This window comes from Carassius carassius, chromosome 25 (genome assembly GCF_963082965.1).
Source record: "Carassius carassius chromosome 25, fCarCar2.1, whole genome shotgun sequence".
Taxonomy (NCBI): Eukaryota; Metazoa; Chordata; class Actinopteri; order Cypriniformes; family Cyprinidae; genus Carassius; species Carassius carassius.
The window spans coordinates 29659310-29683770 of NC_081779.1; the positions used below are offsets into that span (position 1 = coordinate 29659310).

Here is a 24461-nt window from a genome sequence, read left to right on the forward strand (position 1 = left end):
CACAGTATGAATAAAATTAAGCATTACTTGGTAATTGGTCAACAAAGTATTGATAGTTGTCTAAATATTGTCGTAATAACAGTTGTCATTACGTACATTTCTATCAGTTATGACTTTATCAAGACAAATTTGTTCTGACAGTCTAAGTTCTTATCATATTTTATACCCATTTTACAAGCGATAGCAAATAAACTGTAATAATGTGAGAATTTTGGTTTGATTGCATATACAGACTATACAGTGCTATTTTACATTTAATTATTCGTTTTCTGTACCTGGACACCTACAAACTTGCAAAAAACTTAAACATTGTGTACATAGCACAAAGAAATAAAAATTAACGAACATACAAATTAAACACTTTCAAACACCAGGGCCCCACAAACCCCATTTACAGCCCTGATTATCTGGCTAAAAAATATTTTGAATATTAGGTAAAGATCATGTTCCATGAAAATATTCTGTAAATTTCCTTCTTTGTGTCTTTCATCCCAACATTAGAAAACATTCCTGGAATCTGCAACTGAAATAGCATGTATTTACACAGTTTATGTATCTCAAGAGGGGACATGGATTCATTTAAACTGTAGATACAGATGTATAAAAAGGCCAATTTTTTTGTCTTTAACATAAAACATTGAATACGTCATTTGAAATAATTTGAAACATGGGGGGGGGGACTGAATGTTAATGAGTAAGTCATTGAGATTCAACTGATTCATTCAAACAGCTGATTCATTCAGAAACAAAGCATTTAACTGTGTTAATAAGTGAATCACTGAATCATTTATTCAACTGATTGGTCCAAAATCAATTCCAACAATAATGCTGGGTACACACCAAAATATTTTTTGCATCTTATAAGATTTTCAAAATGTGATAGACCACAGACATGAGGTTAAAAAATCCTAGATTTAACCATTTGCTCCTATAGTGTGTGGTTTGCCTTGATGTAACAAAGACAGCACACCACACGAACAGATTTTCGAACAAAGTCTCAACAGTGAGCACAGGAAATCTTGCAAAATCTCGCAAGACTTCAGAATGAGCATGGTGGATGATATGCAGGAAGAAATTGCAATGATAGTGTTTGGAATGATTTTATACATGATACGTTGTATAAACGTGTGCTGTTGCCACAAATCAACAAGCTTATCCCCTGATCTGCTGTCCACATCAATTTCACTTTGTGCTGTGCCAGGACTGCTTCCGTTTTCCATTATCTCACTTTCTGATTGGATATTGTTGCGTTTCACGTAATAATCTCCAGAGCTTGTGCGCGTTTGTCTTTGGTGTTCCCCCCACACATCAGGATTTCATGTTGAATATTTACGATTTGCGATCATGGCGGCTCTTATGTTCTTCCGATCAAGTTCGGACACTCTTAACACACCTCAACCAAGGGAAAATCTGATAAAATAATCTGTAGAACCATCAAGATGATCGGGACATAGCTAGAATTGTCGGAAGGGGGAAAATCATGCCAAAATCAGCCTGATTATCTTTTGGTGTGTACCCAGCATAAGTAAACACCGTCCATTGCTCAGAGACACAAAGCAGTGCTGTGATCATTGTAACTATTTTCCATTAGCAAAATTTAGAAAAACAAACAATATTATGTCTAAAATGTAAGTCACTTATTGCTTTACTGAACTTGTATAAAATCATTATTAATTGTGTTCATGCATCTGCAAAAAAAACGGTACTCTTTGTGTGATATAGAGTAAGTTAACTAGGTTTACATTAAATTATATAAATTTTAAAAGCATAGAGAAGCACCTTTGCCGTCTATAATTTAGAATGCCTGGAATATTGAAAATTTTAATAGACTTATAAATAAATGTGCTCGATAACATCAGACTGCACATCATTAGAATAACACACCCCTGGTCGCACACCCCTGACTTGACTTGAAAAAGAAATCATCTATGGTTGTGCACGGCACGCGCTTGTTTTCATGTGAACAAAGATGTTTTTTAGGAGTCTAACTGGCAAATGCCAGACCACTGATTTGTCAAACCTGCTTTACTGCAGTCTGTGTTCTTCTGACTATTTTGTAGGAAGTAACAAATATACTTAGGGGAAATGTATCGGAGTAAAAGTAAACATTTTAATTAAATGTACTGGAGTAAAAGTAAAATTTGAATGAAATATAAAAATTCTAGTAAAGTATAGATACTCCCAAAAAATACTTAAGTACTGTTTAAGTACTTAAGTATTTTTACCTCATTACATTACACCACTGAACATGTCTCAGGACCAACTCATTGTCCAAACCATACTCAAGATTTAATACTGTCACATGGAATTGATGTTAATGGTGTTGAAATTATGCTAAATTATGCTAATCATATAGCTAAAGCTGTAAATTAAACTTCTTGTTACAAGTATGCCAGAACCATCACTTCTACCACAAAAGACTGCTTTGTAAGTAACCTTCCTGATGTATCCCAATTCCTTAGCATTTCCAAAACTTCAGAACAACTTGATTATGTAACAGAAAGTATGGAGTCTCACTTTTTTAGAATTTTAAATACGGTTGCTCCTTTATGCTTAAGGAAGATTAAGGAAAACAGTCTGACACTGTTGTATATTGAGCACACTCGCACACTTAAGAGAGCAGCCTGGAAAAAGGAGCTCAGCTGCAGGAAAAAAAAAAACTAGAGGTATTTCGTATTGCTTGAAGGGAAAGTAACCTATCCTACAGAAAAGCAATAAAAACGGCTAGATCCATTACTAGGGCCATTACTCTTCATGCTTTACATATTACTCTTGGGAGATATCATCATGAAACATGGTGTTAGCTTTCACTGTTATGCTGATGATACTCAGCTCTATATTTCTTCGGGGCTTACCTCTATCCATTGATGGTTAATCAGCATTCGATTTGCCCTGTCTGTCATCTTATCACAGACCCAATCTTCCTTCCAACGAAGAGATCTGTACCGGGGATTTTTCAGATCTGCCACTTTTTCTGGACCCACGATCACTCCTACCTCGCCAAACACGGCCGCCGAACACCATTAAGCGTTATCGCGACAGCTGCTCTTCTCGCAAAGCTACACGTTGTGACCAATAGACAGCAGGCATTCAACCAGCCTGGACCGCACCACAGTTCTCACCGCAGCAAGTCTCTCTCGCTTCCTGTCGCGGCTCAGCCTTTTCACCGTGGCTTTTCCGGTCGCAGTGCAGTTTGAGGCTGCCTCCTCTAGCAGCGCAGAACGCCGGTCGTAAATCAATACATTCTTCAGGTGAAGACGCTAAGCCAGGTTTCGCGGCCAAAGTTGTTAAACGACGTCATGACATAATTCTGTCGGATGACCATGCCATTTAACCACGAAGCCAAGGCATTTTTTCAAAGCAGGCCATCCACACCGAAATGTCTGGAGACATTACATTTGCCCTACTGTGCATGTTTAAACCTCACTGAGATGATACAGACATAAGTTGCATGCAATTATTCTGGCAGGAACTATTTATTTAGGTAAGGCAAGTTTATTTATATAGCACATTTCAAACACAATGGTAATTCAAAGTGCTTTACATAAAACAAGTGAAATAATTATTAAGGGAAATAATAATATAATAAATAAATAAAACAAGCAATTTTTTAACTTTTTAAAAAACAAATTTAAAAAACGTTAGAAACAGAAAATGATTTTGCCAAAAAAAAAAAAAAGGGCAACCAGTTCGGACATTGCACAAGTTCTCATTCAATAAATGCACAGCTTTACATATGAGTTTTAAATCTAGATTTAAATGTGACTAGCACATCTGATCTCTTCTGGAAGCTGATTCCAACTGCGGGCAGCATAGTAACTTAAATGTTAAAAGCCGACTCCCCTTGTTTGCATGAACCTTTGGTATTTCATACTGACTCAATCCTAGTGATCTGTGTGCTCTGTTAGGTTTATATTCAGTGAACATATCTGCAATTCATTAAGGGACATATTTCACCATTTACTTGCGTGATCACTCAGAATTTATCTAATACACAACTACCCTCGTGTTTTGCCGCAGGACAGCAAGGGTGAGTAAAATTTCTGTTGTCTTTTCAGGACTGTAATTCGAAAAGCACGCAAAGTAAATATCTTTAGAATCTTCTTGAAAGTAAATAGCACATAACTGCAATCATCTTTACCTTTATAACCACGTCGGTTGGTAAATGTTTTACAAGACTAAACTTGCTTCATCGTTTTCAAAGCCCCTGTTTCCACATTCCATCCTACAATGCGAAAACAGCATTCCAAATCTATCTGCTACGGAGACCGTTAAAAAAGGCCAGAAGGCCAAAACGAGCGGAAAACAGCAGGAACGTACTAATGTGGACAAGGCTTGAGGTATTGTCAAACCAGGCAACCAATTGCTAAGCTGGCAACACAGTAGGCTACCCAGGCACTTTTTATTTTTTATTTATTTATTTATTTTTTAGCTTGCCCCATCAATTGTTACTAACCCAGGAGCCTCTATCCACATTTCTCCACTGCCGCAGCATTGTCTGCTCCCGCAGGAGCCTCTATCCATATTTCTCCACTGCCGCAGCAGTGTCTGCTACCACAGGAGCCTCTATCCATATTTCTCCACTGCCGCAGTAGTGTCTGCTCCCGCAGGAGCCTCTATCTATAATTATCCACCACCACAGCAGCGTCTGCTCCCGCAGGAGCCTCTATCCACATTTCTCCACTGAGGCAGCATTGTCTGCTCCCGCAGGAGCCTCTATCCATATTTCTCCACTGCCGCAGCAGTGTCTGCTCCCGCAGGAGCCTCTATCTATAATTATCCACCGCCGCAGCAGCGTCTGCTCCCCCAGGAGCCTCTTCTATATTTCAAGACTGCCGCAGCAGCGTCTGCTCCCGCAGGAGCCTCTATCTATATTTCTCCACCGCCGCAGCAGCGTCTGCTCCCGCAGTAGCCTCTATCTATATTTCTCCACCGCCGCAGCAGTGTCTTCTCCCACAGGAGCCTCTATCTATTTGGGGAAGTCGTGGCCTAGTGGTTAGAGAATCGGACTCGGACTCACAATCGAAGGGTTGTGAGTTTGAGTCTCGGGCCGGCAGGAATTGTAGGTGGGGGGAGTGCATGTACAGTGCTCTCTCCACCCTCAGTACCACGACTTAGGTGCCCTTGAGCAAGGCACTGAACCCCCAACTGCTCCCCGGGCGCCGCAGCATAAAAGGCTGCCCACTGCTCCGGGTGTGTGTTCACAGTGTGTGTGTGTGTTCACTGCTCTGTGTGTGTGCACTTCGGATGGGTTAAATGCAGAGCACGAATTCTGAGTATGGGTCACCATACTTGGCTGAATGTCACTTCACTTTCACTTTCACTTATATTTCTCCACCGCCGCAGCAGCGTCTCTATCTATATCTATATTTCTCCACTGCCGCAGCCCACAGGAGCCTCTATCTATATTTATCCACTCCTGTAGTAGCATCTGTATCTCTTTTCTGTAATTTTAGTTCTTGCTGACGCAGGATATATAAAAAAATAAAAATTAAAAAAAACATACTGTTCCATAGAATAAACTTAACGTAACGCATCGCTAACAATCTAACAAACATGCTAATCATATCAAAAGCCTTCAAGGGCCCAAACATTCCCGACACTAGTTTCTACACGTCACTGTACAACCTAGTCCTCGTTTTGCTTAACATCTAATTCAAATGTACACTATCTTTAATATTGGACAATTCTTTACAACAGGCATGTAAAGCAATCATAAGTCGTGACCTCAAATGTTGCTATACGTTTCAGCTATTCTCCGAAATAATATTTTCAGATTTCCCCTATACGTGGCGAAGAAAAAAGATGCTCATGAACCCTTTTGAAGCCCCGCCTTCTCGTTTTCTCATTAGCCCACTGGAGTGGTTAATCTGAAAATTCTTAACCAAGAATTTGAAAACTCTTAATAAATCCATCAGCTCCATATAATTTGCCATTTAAAAGCACAATCACCTCGATGGCTCTTGATGAATTCTCTTTCACAACCGTAGAACAATGATCACGCAATCAGTATGGAGAGAGATAGAGCGAGAGAAAAAAATAAATAAATAATCATTCTCAAGCTCTCGGCTAGGAAAGATGACATCACCTCTGCTTTAAGCTATGCCCATGCATCCAGATTCATGGCACTTATTCGAGGTACACTGACAGGACGGAATTCCATTTCCGAATGCAAGCCGATCAAAGATTTTCCGACATTATCAGAAGCAGCGTATTGGATTTGCTAAACCACTATGCAAGTAGCCCTCATAGCATCCCCTTTAGACAACTCAAATTGCTCTGAGTATTGAACTCTCCGCCAGGTGCTGCAAAGCGCTCCCAGTAAAAAAAATAAAAAAATAAATAAATAATAATAATAAAACAAAATAAATACCTTCTCCAACTACACACACACGCAAGGCTCACCCATCCAATAAAGTGACTATTGAATTCCCGCCAGATTGCCTCTCGGTCAAGCAAAACTTGCCTTTTCCTACAAACTACCAGAGCAGTTACCCGTCTGATGCCGTGAGTATTTAAATCCCGTCAGATGCCGCAAGAGATGTCCCGGTTGAATGGATGTTTCCCTCCAACTAACGGCGTTGCTTACACATCCGTGCGCGAATATTGAACTCCAAAGGCTGCAAGAGCTTTGGTCAAACATCCTTGGCCTTCACGTCCGACTACAGGTGTACCCATTCAGTGCCGCAAACATTGATCTCCCACCGAATGCCAGCGAGAGCCTTCCGGCTAGACAACCTTACCTTTTCGATTTACGGCCAGCATAGGCTTACCTATTTGATGCAATGTTCTCCCATCCTACATCGGCGAGAGCCCACCAGTTACATCCTTAACTTCCTCTTTACAGTCGTCGAGACTTACTTATCTGGTGCCGGGAGTATAGAGCTCCCACCAGACGCGGGCGAGACTTTCTACTCGACAGACAGCAAGGCTACCCGTTCAATGCGTGTGCTCCCTTCGGACATCGGCGAGAGTCTCCAGGCTAGGTAAACCTTACCTTTTCTTCCTACGGCCAGCGAGACTTACCCATTCGATGCGCGTGCTCCCATCGAATGCTGGCGAGAGCCTCCCAGCCACACAACTTACCTTTCCATCTACGCCCAGAGAGGTTTACCCATTCGATGGCGCGAGTAGGAAGCTCCCATCGGATGTCGGCGAGAACCTCCCGGCTAGACAAACTTACCTTTTCCATTCTTCAGCCAGAAGGCTTACCCATTTGATGCGTGTGCTCCCATCGGATGCCGGCGAGAGCCTCCTGAACAGACTACCTTTCCTTTCTCCTTACAGCCGCAAGCTGTCATTTCCACCATGCACTATCCAGATCCCGCGGGAGACCGGCAAAAACCCGTTCGATGCCGTGAGTACAAGCTCCCATCGGACGTCGGCGAGAGTCTCCCGGCTAGACAAACTTACCTTTTCCTTTTCTATGGTCAGAGAGGCTTACCCGTTCGATCGTGTGTGCTCCCGTCGAACGTCGGCGAGAGCCTCCTGGCCAGACAACCTTATTTTCCAATCTATGGTCGGAGAGACTTACCCATTTGGTCATGCGTGCTCCCGTCGGTCGTTGGCGAGAGTCTCCCGGCCACATGACTTTACCTTTCCATTTGACAATAGGCGAGGCTTAACCGCCTGATGCCACGGGTCTCAACCTCCTGTCAAATACTGTAAAAAAAAACAACAACAAAAGAAACCCTCTGCTACCCTCACACACACATCTTTTCCCCCCACCTGGCGATGTACCCGTTCGATGTTCTGAGTTGATACCCCATCAGATGCAGCGAGAGCCTCCCAGCACGGGTTTTCTTTTCCTCTCCCCATCCGGCGAGGCTTACTCGTCTGATGCGTGTGCTCCCGTCAGACGTCGGCGAGAGTTCTCCCGATCGGGTTCCATACTTGCTGGCCGCAAGCGAGTCTCATCCATCCGATGTCGTGAGTATCGACCTCCCATCGGATGTCGCCAGAGTCTCCTTGTCGGTCAGCCCAAAAACCTTTTTACCTGCCAAACCGAGAGGACCCAGACGTCCGTCGTCCTGAGTCTTAATCTCCAGTCAGAGGCTTCATGGGCCCTCTCGGTTAGCCATTGCCCTTCGGCCTCTGAATAGCAGGGGCTTATCAGCCAGTACGGCCCGTACGCCGACACCGTGACCTATTCCAGTCGAGGCAGCTCGGGCCCTCCCGGTCGGGCCATACAACCACGCCGCTCCTCCTAATTGGCTGGTAGGACTCAGCGTTCCAACGCTGTGAGCCCCCGTTGAGCATTGGCTCGAGCCCTACCGACCGAGCGCCTCTAACCACATAGTCCAGTACCTACAGCCGGTAGGGCCTACCTTCCCAACGCTTAAGTCACTCCCATTGGAGTACGTAGGCTCTTCCGGCCCGCCAGCAAGATGACTTCTCAGAAAATAAAATCAGCCCCCGCCAGTACTCAATGCTATTTTGGGGGGCATCCTTAATCTGGCGGCTATCCTCTTGTCCATTTGCTTTATGGGGGGTACTCTAGGTTTGGGCCATTCCCGAGCTCGGAGCCCTTCCCCGGACAGCACGCCAAATACGCTTACCAGATTGGTATTGTGGACCACAATCTAGTAATCAATCCCACAGTATAAATATCGCTGACTTACCTCTATCCATTGACAGTTAATCAGCATCCCTCCTCCACCCCATCTCCTCACTTCGAGTTCACCTTATAATTAGACGAGGAAGGGGGGGTACTCTAGGTTCGGGCCATTCCCGAGCTCGGAGCCCTTCCCCGGACCGCACGCCAAATACGCATACCATACCTAAGCTAATTTATATGTAAGCGTGAACTCATGAAATGATGTTCTCGTTAACAAGGTTTGGGAGGAGTGCGTCAGATACTTAGCCTCATCAACACAGGTGGACCACAATCTAGTAATCAATCCCACAGTATAAATATTGCTGACTTACCTCTATCCATTGACGGTTAATCAGCATCCCTCCTCCACCCCATCTCCTCACTTCGATTTCACCTTATAATTAGACGGGGAAGGGGGGGTACTCTAGGTTCGGGCCATTCCCGAGCTCGGAGCCCTTCGCCGGACTGCACGCCAAATACGCATACCATACCTAAGCTAATTATATGTAAGCGTGAACTCGTGAAGTGCTATTTAATAGCAATCTTTCCTTAGAAAGCCACATTTCTAGCATTTGTAAAACTGCATTTTTCCATCTCAAAATTATATCAAAATTATGGCCTATGCTCTCAATGTCAAATGCAGAAAATGTTAATCCATCCGTTTATGACCTCAAGGTTAGATTATTGTAATACTTTATTGGGTGGTTGTTCTGTAAAACTCCAGCTAGTCCAAAATGCAGCAGCTAGAGTTCTTAGTAGAACTAGGAAGTATGATCATATTAGCCCGGTTCTGTCAACACTGCAAAATCTTGCTTACTTGAAATCTTGCTTATTACTTATAAAGCCCTGAATGGTTTAGCACCTCAGTATTTGAAAATGCTCTTGTTACATTATAAATCCTCCATGTCCACTGTGTTCGCAAAACTCTGACAATTTGAAATTACCTAAAATATTAAAATCAACTGTGGGCGGCAGTTCCTTTTCATATTTAGTTCCTAAACTCTGGAATAACCTACCTAAAATTGTTCAGGCTGCAGACACACTCTTGCATTTTAAATCTAGATTAAAGACACATCTCTTTAACCTGGCTTACACTTAACACACTAATACGCTTCTAATATCCAAATTCGTTAAAGGCTGCATTAATTAGGTAAACCGGAACCAGGATGTAATGACAAGGAATGGGTGAGGAAGCAAATGCAAGTGTAAGCAGAGGCGGACAGAGTACACAGCTTCATTACTTGAGTAAAAGCACAGATAACCCTTGCTAAATTTTACTCAAGTACAAGTAAAAGTGCTACAGTCAGATGTCTACTTAGTTAAAAGTACTGAAGTACTCATTTTTTAAAGTACTTGAGTATCAAGAGTACAAGAGTACATTTTCTAAATATTACATTACTACTGCCACAGTGCTTACATTTATGTACAGAAACGTTCTACATGGAGTTATGAAAAATATTAATGTTAATACCATGGAGAATGCAAAAGGAATTGAAAGTAAAATCAAGTCATTTTCATCTTTTTGGCATGTTGCTTTATTTAACATTTCTCACTTGCCCACAAGGCAATAGCACAATGGCAACGCTCTGACAAACCTCTGCTAGAGTTTTAATGGATTTTTTGCACCCACATTTGAACCTGACTGTGTTAAACACACCGCTTACTCAAGAACATCAAAGCAAATGCTCAGCTTACATGAATGTGTAATATCAGAAAAGAAAATTCAGCTAACAAATGTGTGTAAATGTGAGTTTCTCTGTTTTTTTCATCAATCAAATAAATAAACCTAAACCAGCAAAGAAGCCAATATAGCAATGCTCCGACACATCTCTGAACCTGACAGTGTTATACACTCAGCATAGAAGAGAAAATAATAATGCTCAAAGTAAATCAGCTAATCAGCTGTTTAGGTCAGTGTACAAAGAAGGAAAAATAAAACTCAGCTCATTTGAGTGACAGTATTAAGCCCCTTTCTCTTACATTGACACAGGCAAAGGCAGGAGAAAATACTTTCAGCTGAATAACACCATTTTCACACACACAATCTATGGGCCTTATCATCCCGGCGCAATGCGACTCAAGGCGCAACATGTTTGCTAGTTTCAGTCAGAATAGGGACAACCCATTCCAAAAATGTGCCCTGGTGCACGGGCCGTTTTTCCATTGTTAAAATAGCAAAAGTGATTTGGACACGAGTGCTCCTGTGCCATGCGCTTTACACTTTGCGTTTAGATAGTTAAAATAGGGCACTATGCGTGACAACTTTGTGTGTGTTTGTGTGTGTCTGTGTGTGTGTGTGTGTGTGTGTGTGTGTGTGTGCGTGAATTGACTCTACAGTACTTCAATTCAATCAAATGTCATGAAGTCTTTGGCAGAAAGCTGAAGGAGATTACTGATAGGTTGTCCCAATCAGTGGCGCCTGCACAATCCAATCATGTTTGAAAGGGAAACAACAAATTGAGGGTTCCCGAGATTTTTCTTTTTTCCTTTTAGAAGTAATGGGTACTTAGGGTTATAAAATTGTAGCAGAGTAAAGAGTACAATATTTGCCTCTCAAATTTACTTGCATAAAGTCATGAGTACTCCCCAAAAATTATACTCGAGTAAAGTACAGATCCCTCAAAATTGTACTTAAGTACTGTACTCAAGTAAATGTATTCCGTTACTGTCCGACTCTGAGTGTAAGTAATATTTAATGGATAGTGATACAGACAAGAGGGTAACCAACAGGACAACTGGATGGAGAGAGGTAAAGTCACGGATGGCCAGAGAGTAGAGGTGGAACTGGACAGCAGGAGAGCGAGTCGCAGGAACTGAGATGGGTGATCCAGTTTAGAGGTGAGTGGACGGGGATACAGGAGTGAAGGTATCCAGCGTAGTGAAGAAACAAGTCAAGTCACCTTTATTTATATAGCAGTTTAAACAAAATACATTGTGTCAAAGCAACTGAACAACATTAATTAGGAAAACTGTGTCAATAATGCAAAATGACAGTTAAAGAAAGTTCATCATTGAATTTAGTGATGTCATCTCAGTTCAGTTTAAATACAGTTTAAAACAAATTGCTTGTTTTATTCTTGTTATTATTTTTCCTCATTATTATTTTACCTTTTTTTTATGTAAAGCACTTTGAATTACCATTGTGTACGAAATGTGCTATATAAATAAACTTGCCTTGCCTCGCCTTGCCTAAATAGTGTCTTTCCAATCATTTGCAATCAATTCAATGATATAGCTGTAAATGAAGTGACCCCAACTAAGCAAGCCAGAGGCGACAGCGGCAAGGAACCGAAACTCAATCGGTGACAGAATGGAGAAAAAAACCTTGGGAGAAACCAGGCTCAGTTGGGGGGCCAGTTCTCCTCTGACCAGATGAAACCAGCAGTTCAATTCCAGGCTGCAGCAAAGTCAGATTGTGCAGAAGAATCATCTGTTTGCTGTGGTCTTGTCCTGGTGGTCATCTTAGAAAAGGTCTTTACAGGGGATCTATATCTGGGGGTCTAGTTGTCCTGGTCTCCGTTGTCTTTCAGGGTTTTAAAGGTCCTTTCTGGGTGCTGATCAGCCATCTGATCTGGATACAGACTGGATCTGGTGGCTACGGTGACCTCGGAATAAGAGAGAAACAGACTAAAATTAGCGTAGATGCCATTCTTCTGATGGTGTAGCAAGTACATCAGGTGTTATGGGAAGTGTTCCACACAGTAGTGTGTTACGTGTAAACCAGGTTAAAGCGATGGGTCTTTAATCTAGATTTAAACTGCAAGAGTGTGTCTGCCTCCCGAACAATGTTAGGTAAGTTATTCCAGAGTTTAGGCGCCAAATAAGAAAAGGATCTGCCGCCCGCAGTTGATTTTGATATTCTAGGTAGTATCAAATTGCCTGAGTTTTGAGAACGCAGCAGACGTGGAGGATTATAATGTAACAAGAGCTTATTCAAATACTGAGGTGCTAAACCATTCAGGGCTTTATAAGTAATAAGCAATATTTTAATCTATACAAAGTTTGATAGGGAGCCAGTGCAGTGTTGACAAGACCGGGCTAATATGGTCATACTTCCTTGTTCTAGTAAGAACTCTTGTAAGAACAACCACCCAATAAAGCATTACAATAATCTAACCTTGAGGTCATAAATGCATGGATGAACATTTCTGCAATTGACATTTAGAGCATAGGCCATAATTTTTATATATTTTTGAGATGGAAAAATGCAGTTTTACAAATGCTAGAAACATGGCTTACTATGGAAAGATTGCTATAAAATAGCACACCTAGGTTCCTAACTGATGACGAAGAATTGACAGAGCAGACATCAAGTCTTAGACAGTGTTCTAGGTAATTACATGCAGAGTTTTTAGGTCCTATAATTAACGCCTCTGTTTTTTTCATTGGTGTGTTTCACCGGGCTGCGAAGAAATATAGAGAGTATCATCAGCATAACAGTGAAAGCTATCACCACGTTTCCTGATGATATCTCAGAAGGGTAACATGTAAAGCATGAAGAGTAATGGCCCTAGAACTGACCCTTGAGGTACTCCATACTGCACTTGTGATCAATATGACACCTCTTCATTCACTGCTACGAATAGATTGCGGTCAAATAAGTTCCAATTTTAACCATGCTAATGCACTTCCATTAATGCCAACAAAGTGTTCTAGTCTATGCAAAAGAATGTTGTGGTCAATAGTGTCTAACGCAGCACTAAGATCCAATAGCACTAATAGAGAGAGATACAACCACGATCAGATGATCATTTTTAACTCTAAAGAGAGCAGTCTCAGTACTATTATATGGTCTAAATCCTGGAAATCCTCACAGATACAATTTTTCTCTAAGAAGGTATATAATTGTGAGGATACTACCTTTTCTAGTATCTTGGACAGAAAAGGGAGATTCGAGATCGGTCTATAATTAACTAATTCTTTGGGGTCAAATTGTGTTTTTTTGAGGACATATCCTAATGAAAATGAGGAATTAATAATAGTCAGAAGTGGATCTATAACTTCTGGAAGCACCTTTTTTAGGAACTTAGATGGAATAGGGTCTAACATACATGTTGTTGGTTTAGATGATTTAACAAGTTTATACAATTCTTCCTCTCCTATAGTAGAGAAAGAGTGAAACTGTTCCTCAGGGGATCTATAGTGCACTGTCTGATGCGATACTGTAGCTGATAGCTAATTGGTTAAAAATGTATCCCTAATAGTATCAACTTTAGAAGTAATGCAGTTCATGAAGTCATTACTGCTTAGATGTTGGGAAATGTCAACACTTGTTGATGCTTTATTTTTCGTTAATTGAGACACTGTATTGAATAAATACCTGGGGTTAAGTTTTTTTTCTTCTACAAGACAAGAAAAGTAATCAGATCTAGCAGTTGTTAATGTTTTTCTGTAGGATAAGTTACTTTCCCACCGCGCAATAAGAAAAATAGCTCTAGTTTTGTTTTCCTCCAGGTGCGCTCCATTTTCCGGGCTGGTGTCTTTAAGGTGCTCATTATACCATGGTGTCAGACTGTTTTCCTTAACCTTCCTTAAGCATAAAGGAGCAACTGTATTTAAAATGCTAGAAAAGAGAGACTCCATAGTTTTTGTTACATCATCAAGTTGTTCTGAGGTTTTGGATATGCTCTGGAATCGGATACATCAGGAAGATTACTTACAAAGCAGTCTTTTGTGGTAGAAGTGATGGTTCTACCATACTTGTAACAAAAGTAGAATTTACAGTTTTGGCTATATTAAGTTTGCACAAAACTAAATAATGATCTAAATAATGGATAATGAACCAGGAAGTATGACCATATTAGCCTGGTCCTGTCAACACTGCACTGGCTCCCTATCAAGCATTGCATAGATTTTAAAATATTGCTTATTACTTATAAAGCCCTGAATGGTTTAGCACCTCAGTATTTGAATGAGCTCCTTTTACATTATAATCCTCTACGTCCGCTACGTTCTCAAAACTCAGGCAATTTGATAATACCTAGAATATCAAAATCAACTGCAGGCGGCAGATCCTTTTCCTATTTGGCACCCAAACTCTGGAATAACCTACCTAACATTGTTCGGGAGGCAGACACACTCTTGCAGTTTAAATCTAGATTAAAGACCCATCTCTTTAACCTGGCATACACATAACATACTAATATGCTTTTATTATCCAAATCCGTTAAAGGATTTTTAGGCTGCATTAATTAGGTAAACCGGAACCGGAAACACTTCCCATAACACCCTATGTACTTGCTACATCATTAGAAGAATGGCATCTACACTAATATTTCTCTGTTTCTCTCTTGTTCCGAGGTCACCGTGGCCACCAGATCCAGTCTGTGTCCAGATCAGAGGGTCACTGCAGTCACCCGGATCCAGTACGTATCCAGACCAGATGCTGGATCAGCACCTAGAAAGGACCTCTACTGCCCTGAAAGACAGCGGAGACCAGGACAACTAGAGCCCCAGATACAGATCCCCTGTAAAGACCTTGTCTCAGAGGAGCACCAGGACAAGACCACAAGAAACAGATGATTCTTCTGCACAATCTGACTTTGCTGCAGCCTGGAATTGAACTACTGGTTTCGTCTGGTCAGAGGAGAACTGGCCCCCCAACTGAGCCTGGTTTCTCCCAAGGTTTTTTTCTCCATTCTGTCACCGATGGAGTTTCGGTTCCTTGCCGCTGTCGCCTCTGGCTTGCTTAGTTGGGGACATTTCATCTACAGAGATATCGTTGACTTGATTGCAAATAAATGCACAGACACTATTTAACTGAACAGAGATGACATAACTGAATCCAATGATGAACTGCCTTTAACTATCATTTTTGCATTATTGACACTGTTTTCCTAATGAATGTTGTTCAGTTGCTTTGACGCAATGTATTTTGTTTAAAGCGCTATATAAATAAAGGTGACTTTGACTTTGACTTTGATCTGAGATATCATCACTTTGCTGCATAATTTCAACACCATCAACATCAATTCCATGTGACAGTATTAAATCAAGAGTATAATTTCGACAATGAGTTGGTCCTGAGACATGTTGTCTAACCCCAATAGTCAAAGTCAAAGTTAAATAGTGTCTGTGCAATAGAGCTCCGAATGTCTATAAATGCTGATCCAAATGCATCTTTTTCATTATCAACATGGATCTTAAAATCACCAACTCTTAAACCTTTATCTGCAGCCAGCAACAACTCTGATGTAAAATCAGCAAACTCTTTAATAAGGTCTGTATGGGGCCCTGATGGCCTGTATAGAGTAGCCAGAAAAAACATCACAGGGGATTTATCAATAACATTGGTTTCTCTGGATAATGTTATATGAAGCTCCATTTCTTCATACTTGAAGACTGTCCTATGAGAAATCCTGAAAACATTGGTATAAATTGAAGCCACACCTCCCCCTTTGCCTTTTGGATGTGGCTCGTGATTATAACAGTAATCTTGAGGGGTGGACTCATTTAAAATAATGTAATCATCAGATTTTAGCCAGGTTTCTGTCAAACAGAGCACATCTAGATTATGATCAGTGATCATATTGTTATTAAAAGTGATTTCGTAGGGATCATATATCTGAACGTTTTTTGTATTTTCTAGTTCTGGAAACAGACACAGTCTCTATAGTGTGATATCTAGGTGAAAGAGTCTATATGTGCTGAGAATTAACTGTATTCTGTGACGTGAGGAAGCAAGCAGACGGTCGGTTTAGCCATTCTGTCTGCTTCCTGACTTGGGCCCCTGTTAGTCAAGTACAAACTCTAAGAATATGTGAATATTTCTAGAGAGAAGAGCAGCACCACCCCAGGAGGGATGAGGACCATCTCCTTTTAACAGGTCAGGTCTGCCCCAAAATCTCGTCCAATTGTCTATGAAACCTATTGTTATTTTGTGGGCACAACTTAGACATCCAGCCATTGAAAGATGACAATCTGCTATGCATCTCATCACCACAGTAAGCAGGGAGGGGACCAGACCATATTACAGTGTCCGACATCATGCTTGCAAGTTCACACACCTCTTTAATGTTATTTTTAGTGATCTCCAACTGGCGAAGTAGGACATCATTAGCGCCGGCATGAATAACAAACTTACTGTATTTACGTTTAGCATTAGCCAGCACTTTTAGATTTTCCAAGATGTAAGGCGCTCTGGCTCCCGGTAAACATTTGACTATGATGGCTGGTGTCTCTATATGCACGTTCCGTACAATAGAATTTCCAATAATAAGAGCACTTTTTAATCAGGTTTCTCAGTGGGTGCATCATTGAGTGGGGAGAACCTGTTTAATGTGAACAGCGATTCACCTATGCCGCCTCACTGTCACACAGTTGCCCTGCTGCGGGGGCTCTGTTGCCGGAACCGAATAATGTACTGGACTCCCTGAGCTATAACCATCTGGTCTGGATATGTACTGGATCCGGGTGACTGCAGTGACCTTCTGATCTTGATACAGACTGGATCTGGTGGCTACGGTGACCTTGGAATAAGAGAGAAACAGACTAATATTAGCGTAGATGCCATTCTTCTAATGATGTAGCAAGTATATCGGGTGTTATGGGAAGTGTTCCAGGTTCCGGTTTACCTAATTAATGCAGCCTAAAAATCCTTTAACGGAGTTGGATATTAGAAGCATATTAGTGTGTTATGTGTAAACCAGGTTAAAGAGATGGGTCTTTAATCTAGATTTAAACTGCAAGAGTGTGTCTGCCTCCCGAACAATGTTAGGTACTGTAGGTTATTTCAGAGTTTAGGCACCAAATAGGAAATGGATCTGCTGCCGGCAGTTGATTTTGGTTTTGAGAACGCAGCAGACGGGGAGGATTATAAAGTAACAAGAGCTCATTCAAAGACTGAGGTGCTAAACCATTCAGGGCCATTTATAAGTAATAAGCAATATTTTAAAATCTATACGATGATTGACAGGGAGCCAGTGCAGTGTTGACAGGACCAAGATGGCCATCTTGTGCCCAAACAAAGACGAACTCCACTGGTATGTGTGTTTTGAAGCAATGCTGTGTTATACAGCACTTTATTATTATCTCTCACAGGACTGGTAATTTAAGCCTTGATTATTCTTTATAATGTTTTTTTTTTTTAAACCACACCACCTGTTTTAAAAGCAGACAATTGTCATGAAATTGGTTTAGTTGATATAAACACTGGATGACATTATTTCATTGTTTTGTAAATGTGTTATAAATTGTGGATTGATAGTTAATTGGTTTCAAGCCAGGTATTATACTGCACAGACTAAAACACATTTGTGAGAGAAGTCATGAACTTTGGAGAAAGATTCTAGAGGAAAAGGGCACATTTACTGCAACAATAGATGAATTCTAGAGACAAAAACTCCTATCTCTGAGAACTACACATGCTAATGGAGTCTCATGAGCAAGTCTTTTGCCTCTGTAATACTTCCTGTCATACGTTACTTCCTGTTTGTTGTTGGCGTCTGTACTGCGTTTGAGCTCTGTCACTATATTCTTTTTATCGACTATTTTTAACTTAAAAATCAATTTTATACACCATCATTTCCGTTTATATAACGTGTGAATATATCCTCTATTGTATTCTACAACAAAAACAATCAGCGCGCCTCCCTATCACTAGTTTTATTTTGATCTCCCGGGTCCGCTATTAGCTTATACCCCGTTAGCATCAGCAAGCGTGGTTGTTGCTAAACGCACTTACATTGCTAATACTCTATTCACACACATTACCACTGCTGTAGCCTACTCACTGTTACTTGCTTTAATGGCGGATGAATGTCTTCGTTTGATTGCAGGTGAGGACACGTTTGAGCTGCATTCGGTGCAGCTCGAGCTCGAGGCCGTGGAGAAGCAGATTCGTGACCTAAAGGTGTTTTTACTTGGTTGGATCAGCAGCTATGCTAATGATGTCTCTATTTTGTTTCTATATTTTGCGTGGTAACTAGGATTTACACAAGCTCCAGTCTGAATCCAGAACACCTGAGAAGAGATGATGCTGACCCTCAGAGGACCCCAGATGATGCTAACCCTAATCAACAAACATAACTAACAAATACTGCTGCAAGTGTGACTGCATCATATAATAATTATTAATTATTAATAATATGAATAATGTTAATCTTCTGGCTGACTACGTCTTGTATTAATTTTTCTAAAAATCCTGTCATACGTGCACAAACTGACATTCACCACTTATAAGCTACTACTAAATATTGTAGAAACATCATTTTCTGTAAAGTTGCTTTGTAACGATTTGTAAAAAGCGCCATACAAATAAACTTGAATTGAATTGAATTGAACTGTAACTTTTTCTTAATTCTTGCAGAAACAAATTTTTATTGCAGTATTTTAATTTGTACAGATGATCTCATCAGCCAACTGAGGGGTTTTGATCAAGTGATGCTCTTGAAAGGAGTGAAAGAAGAGGATGTGGTTAATTGGCTTGAAAAAAACATCTCAAAAGGTCTTAAAACAGCTTGAAGAATGGTATGTGTACAGTACTACAAGGGTCATAGTTGCTCACTTTGCTTATATCACGCAGAACATAAGCTGAGCTCTTTGTCCATTAAACAACTTCATCTGGATTGTTTGTTTTACTTTGACCAGGTCTGGGATGTTAGGACTGAGAGATCCTCTGGCTGAGAAAAGCTACACCACATCAGTGCTGGATATCAATCACAAACTGTTTACAGACATGAGAGAAGAAGATCACGATGGGGAGATGAAACCAGTTTAGTTGTGATGATAAGGAATCATTATTTTCTGAAACAGTATCCAATGTCTTATATGTATCACAATATGTATCACAGTTGACTGGATGAGATTGTGTGACTTTTAAGGACATTTTTATCACTCATCTGTGTGAACTGATTAATATATGAGGTTAATGTATTTTTGATGATAATTATTTTCCTTGAATCTTATTTGTCTTGATGCTACATTATCAAATTTATAGTCTATGCTTCAATAAAATGAATATAGTGAATATTATGTTCTGAAGATTCTTGGTAAATACATCATTTTACTAGGTAGGCTCATATGTGTTTATTTTAGACTTGGAAAAACAACATATTATTAATGATCAGGATTATTTTTTACTTAAGACATACACGTGATCACATTAATGCATCTGGGACATCAATACACCAGAAATTTATTATTGTTTATATTTAGTAACAAATATGCCATTTTTTTGTGAAATAAACGTAGTTCCAAGATCTTATTTATTTTAATTTTTTTGCATAACAAGATGGTGCCATGGGCTTTATTGTTACAAACACTTGAGGAATAACTGAGAATGTAGCAGGAATAATCAACATGGATCTTGTACTGCATTAAAAAAGCATGCACATTACTGATGTCCAGGAAGTGAGGAGCAAGATAAGGGGGTGAGGATGATATTTTTACACTGACTCTTGATAATTAGTTTATATACATACAGTACAGACCAAAAGTTTGGGCACAAAAAAACGTGTGAAACAACTGAAAATATGTCATATTCTAGGTTCTTCAAAGTAGCCACCTTTTGCTTTGATTACTGCTTTGCACACTCTTGGCATTTCCTTGATGAGCTTCAAGAGGTAGTCACCTGAAATGGTCTTCCAACAGTCTTGATGGAGTTTCCCGAAAGATGCTTAGCACTTGTTGGCCCTTTTGCCTTCTGTCTGCGGTCCAGCTCACCCCTAAACCATCTCGATTGGGTTCAGGTCCGGAGACTGTGGAGGCCAGGTCATCTGGCGCAGCACCCCATTACTCTCCTTCTTGGTCAAATAGCCCTTGATGCCTTGAGTGTGACTCTACCATTTTCATAGTCATGAAAATAGAGAAAACTCTTTGAATGAGAAGGTGTGTCCAAACTTTTGGTCTGTACTGTATATATATATATATATATTTATTTTTTTTATTTTTTTTTTATTTATATATGTATGTATAAATAATATATATATATATATATATATATATATATATATATATATATATATATATATATTAGTATTCTTAGTACTGCATTAATTTTTCCTTGTGTAATAGTGAATTATCACAATGTGTATACAATGCCCTTGATTATGGCTTAACAGCGGGGAATAAATAATGGCAAGTTTTTGCAGGTTCATCCGTTATATTTATTGCCATTTACTTAAAATTCAAAGAAATAATCTATTCTTTTTATTATTAAATAATTTCTATCAAATTTTCCATTTTTCTTCAGATGGCCTCACAATGTCCTGTCAAAAGCTATACTAGCCTTGATGTAAGAATAGAAAAGGTTTGTCTGTGAAAACTGTCAGATATAAATGTGACAGCTCAGTTTGTTATCCATGATGAGTAGAACACACACATATATGTAGGTTTTACTGACCTTATACCCCCAGGGGCCCAGTAGCACACCCCGGAAGAGCCAAGAACTGTATATTTCAAATGGCTATAAATTAAAATCCAATTAACTATGCTGATAAAATAATGTTGTTTTCAGAATAAACAAAGTTTTCAGAAATAAATGGAAAGCTGGCATAAAGGCATTTTTTTTATTTTAAATAATGCTCACTTAAAATAACAAATTTCAGCCTGCCTCTCAATTATATCAAAGAGGTTTGCACAATTAACATATTTAGATATCCAGATGTCCATTAAATAAATAATTTATTTCATTTCGTTAAGAAAAAGTTTTAAGCTACATTACCGACAAGCCTCTGTCATTGTATCAATAAAAAAGCAAAACTATGCGCTTTTTTTGTAGTTCATTAAAGTTATGCTTAGGGTTAGAGTTAGGATATCACTAAAGATGTAATTTTTTTCAACATAGCAACACTTAATTGTTGACTTAATATATTACTGATGTGATAATAGCAGCAAAACATACTTTTTAACATGATGCGCTGTTTAATATGGGTTAAAAGATAGTTCAACCACAGACTGTCCTGCTGTGACAAGGGAAATTCACAGCCATATGCACTCTTAACAGTTATATGCACAAAAACTTATGTTAGGACTTCAATGCTCAAAATTGTCAGTTTACAGGTTTCTGAGACCAGTAATGTTGAAATAGTGCTTCTGTTCAAATGAAGTGAAATCTAGCCCAAATCTGCTCAAAAGCTTGTCTCTCTATGAGAGAAAGTTGCTTTATTCAATATTCAGTGCAAATCTTGCCAAACTGAAAGATGCTAATGTCTTATGAAATAAAATGATTTCTGCAATGCAGTGAGACAGTTTTTAATGTGTTAGAAGTTATATGCACAAAAACATATGTTAGGACCTCAATGCTCAAGATTGTCAGTTTACAGGTTTCTGAGACCAGTTATGTTGAAATAGTGCTTCTGTTCAAATGAAGTGAAATCTAGCCCAAATCTGCTCAAAAGCTTGTCTCTCTATGAGAGAAAGCTGCTTCATTCAATGTTCAGTGCAAATCTTGCCAAACTGAAAGATGCTTATGTCTTATGAAATACAATGTTTTTGCAATGCTGTAAGACAGTTTTTAATGTGTTAGAAGTTATATGCACAAAAACTTATGTTAGGACTTCAATGCTCAAGATTGTCAGTTTGCAGGTTTCTGAGACCAGTAATGTTAAAATAGTGCTTTTGTTCAAATGAAGTGAAATCTAGCCCAAATCTGCTCAAAAGCTTGTCTCTCTATGAGAGAAAGCAGCTTCATTCAATATTCAGTGCAAATCTTGGCAAACTGAAAGATGCTTATGCCTTATTAAATACAATGTTTTTGCAATGCTGTAAGACCGTTTTTAATGTGTTAGAAGTTATATGCACAAAAACTTATGTTAGGACTTCAATGCTCAAGATTGTCAGTTTACAGGTTTCTGAGACCAGTAATGTTAAAATAGTGCTTCTGTTCAAATGAAGTGAAATCTAGCCCAAATCTGCTCAAAAGCTTGTCTCTCTATGAGAGAAAGCTGCTTCATTCAATATTCAGTGCAAATCTTGCCAAACTGAAAGATGCTTATGCCTTATGAAATAAAATGTTTTTGCAATGCTGTAAGACAGTTTTTAATGTGTTAGAAGTTATATTCACAAAAACATAAGTTAGGACTTCAATGCTCAAGATTGTCAGTTTACAGGTTTTTGAGACCAGTAATGTTGAAATAGTGCTTCTGTTCAAATGAAGTGAAATCTTGACCTAATCTGCTCAAAAGCTTGTCTCTCTATGAGAGAGAGCTGCTTCATTCAATATTCAGTGCAAATCTTGCCAAACTGAAAGATACTTTGCCTTATGAAATACAATGTTTTTGCAATGCTGTAAGACAGTTTTTAATGTGTTAGAAGTTATATGCACAAAAACTTATGTTAGGACTTCAATGCTCAAGATTGTCAGTTTACAGGTTTCTGAGACCAGTAATGTTGAAATAGTGCTTCTGTTCAAATGAAGTGAAATCTAGCCCAAATCTGCTCAAAAGCTTGTCTCTCTGTGAGTTAGAGCTGCTTCATTCAATGTTCAGTGCAAATCTTGCCAAACTGAAAGATGCTTATGCCTTATGAAATACAATGTTTTGCAATGCTGAAAGACATTTTTTAATGTGTTAGAAGTTATATGCACAAAAACTTATGTTAGGACTTCAATGCTCAAGATTGTCAGTTTACAGGTTTCTGAGACCAGTAATGTTGAAATAGTGCTTCTGTTCAAATGAAGTGAAATCTAGCCCAAATCTGCTCAAAAGCTTGTCTCTCTGTGAGTTAGAGCTGCTTCATTCAATGTTCAGTGCAAATCTTGCCAAACTGAAAGATGCTTATGCCTTATGAAATACAATGTTTTTGCAATGCTGTAAGACAGTTTTTAATGTGTTAGAAGTTATATGCACAAAAACTTATGTTAGGACTTCAATGCTCAAGATTGTCAGTTTACAGGTTTCTGAGACCAGTAATGTTGAAATAGTGCTTCTGTTCAAATGAAGTGAAATCTAGCCCACATTTGCTCAAAAGCTTGTCTCTCTATGAGAGAAAGCTGCTTCATTCAATGTTCAGTGCAAATCTTGCCAAACTGAAAGATGCTTATGTCTTATGAAATAAAATGAATTCTGCAATGCAGTGAGACAGTTTTTAATGTGTTAGAAGTTATATGCACAAAAACATATGTTTTGACTTCAATGCTCAAGATTCTCAGTTTACAGGTTTCTGAGACCAGTAATGTTAAAATAGTGCTTCTGTTCAAATGAAGTGAAATCTAGCCCAAATCTGCTCAAAAGCTTGTCTCTCTATGAGAGAAAGCTGCTTCATTCAATATTCAGTGCAAATCTTGCCAAACTGAAAGATGCTTATGCCTTATGAAATACAATGTTTTTGCAATGCTGTAAGACAGTTTTTAATGTGTTAGAAGTTATATGCACAAAAACATAAGTTAGGACTTCAATGCTCAAGATTGTCAGTTTACAGGTTTCTGAGACCAGTAATGTTGAAATAGTGCTTCTGTTCAAATGAAGTGAAATCTTGCCCAAATCTGCTCAAAAGCTTGTCTCTCTATGAGAGAAAGCTGCTTCATTCAATATTCAGTGCAAATCTTGCCAAACTGGAAGATGCTTATGGCTTATGAAATACAATGTTTTTGCAATGCTGTGAGACAGTTTTTAATGTGTTAGAAGTTATATGCACAAAAACTTATGTTAGGACTTCAATGCTCAAGATTGTCAGATTACAGGTTTCTGAGACCAGTGATGTTGAAATAGTGCTTCTGTTCAAATGAAGTGAAATCTAGCCCAAATCTGCTCAAAAGCTTGTCTCTCTGTGAGTTAGAGCTGCTTCATTCAATGTTCAGTGCAAATCTTGCCAAACTGAAAGATGCTTATGCCTTATGAAATACAATGTTTTTGCAATGCTGTAAGACAGTTTTTAATGTGTTAGAAGTTATATGCACAAAAACTTATGTTAGGACTTCAATGCTCAA

The 24461-nt window shown here is 39.4% G+C and overlaps 1 long non-coding RNA gene across 3 annotated transcripts in view; it reads left to right on the forward strand.

The window, feature by feature from the left end:
* LOC132104552 (uncharacterized) overlaps positions 1-19763 on the forward strand; it is a 119273-nt gene extending 99510 nt beyond the window's left edge. The window contains exons 1-3 of one of the 3 annotated variants that reach the window (XR_009423542.1): positions 18600-18641; positions 18939-19063; positions 19184-19763. This is a non-coding gene — a long non-coding RNA (uncharacterized LOC132104552). Of the gene's footprint in view, positions 1-18599; positions 18642-18938; positions 19064-19183 lie in introns of those variants that run through there. The other 2 variants (XR_009423540.1, XR_009423541.1) reach the window with 2 other exon arrangements.
* The last annotated feature ends 4698 nt before the right edge of the window (positions 19764-24461 follow it).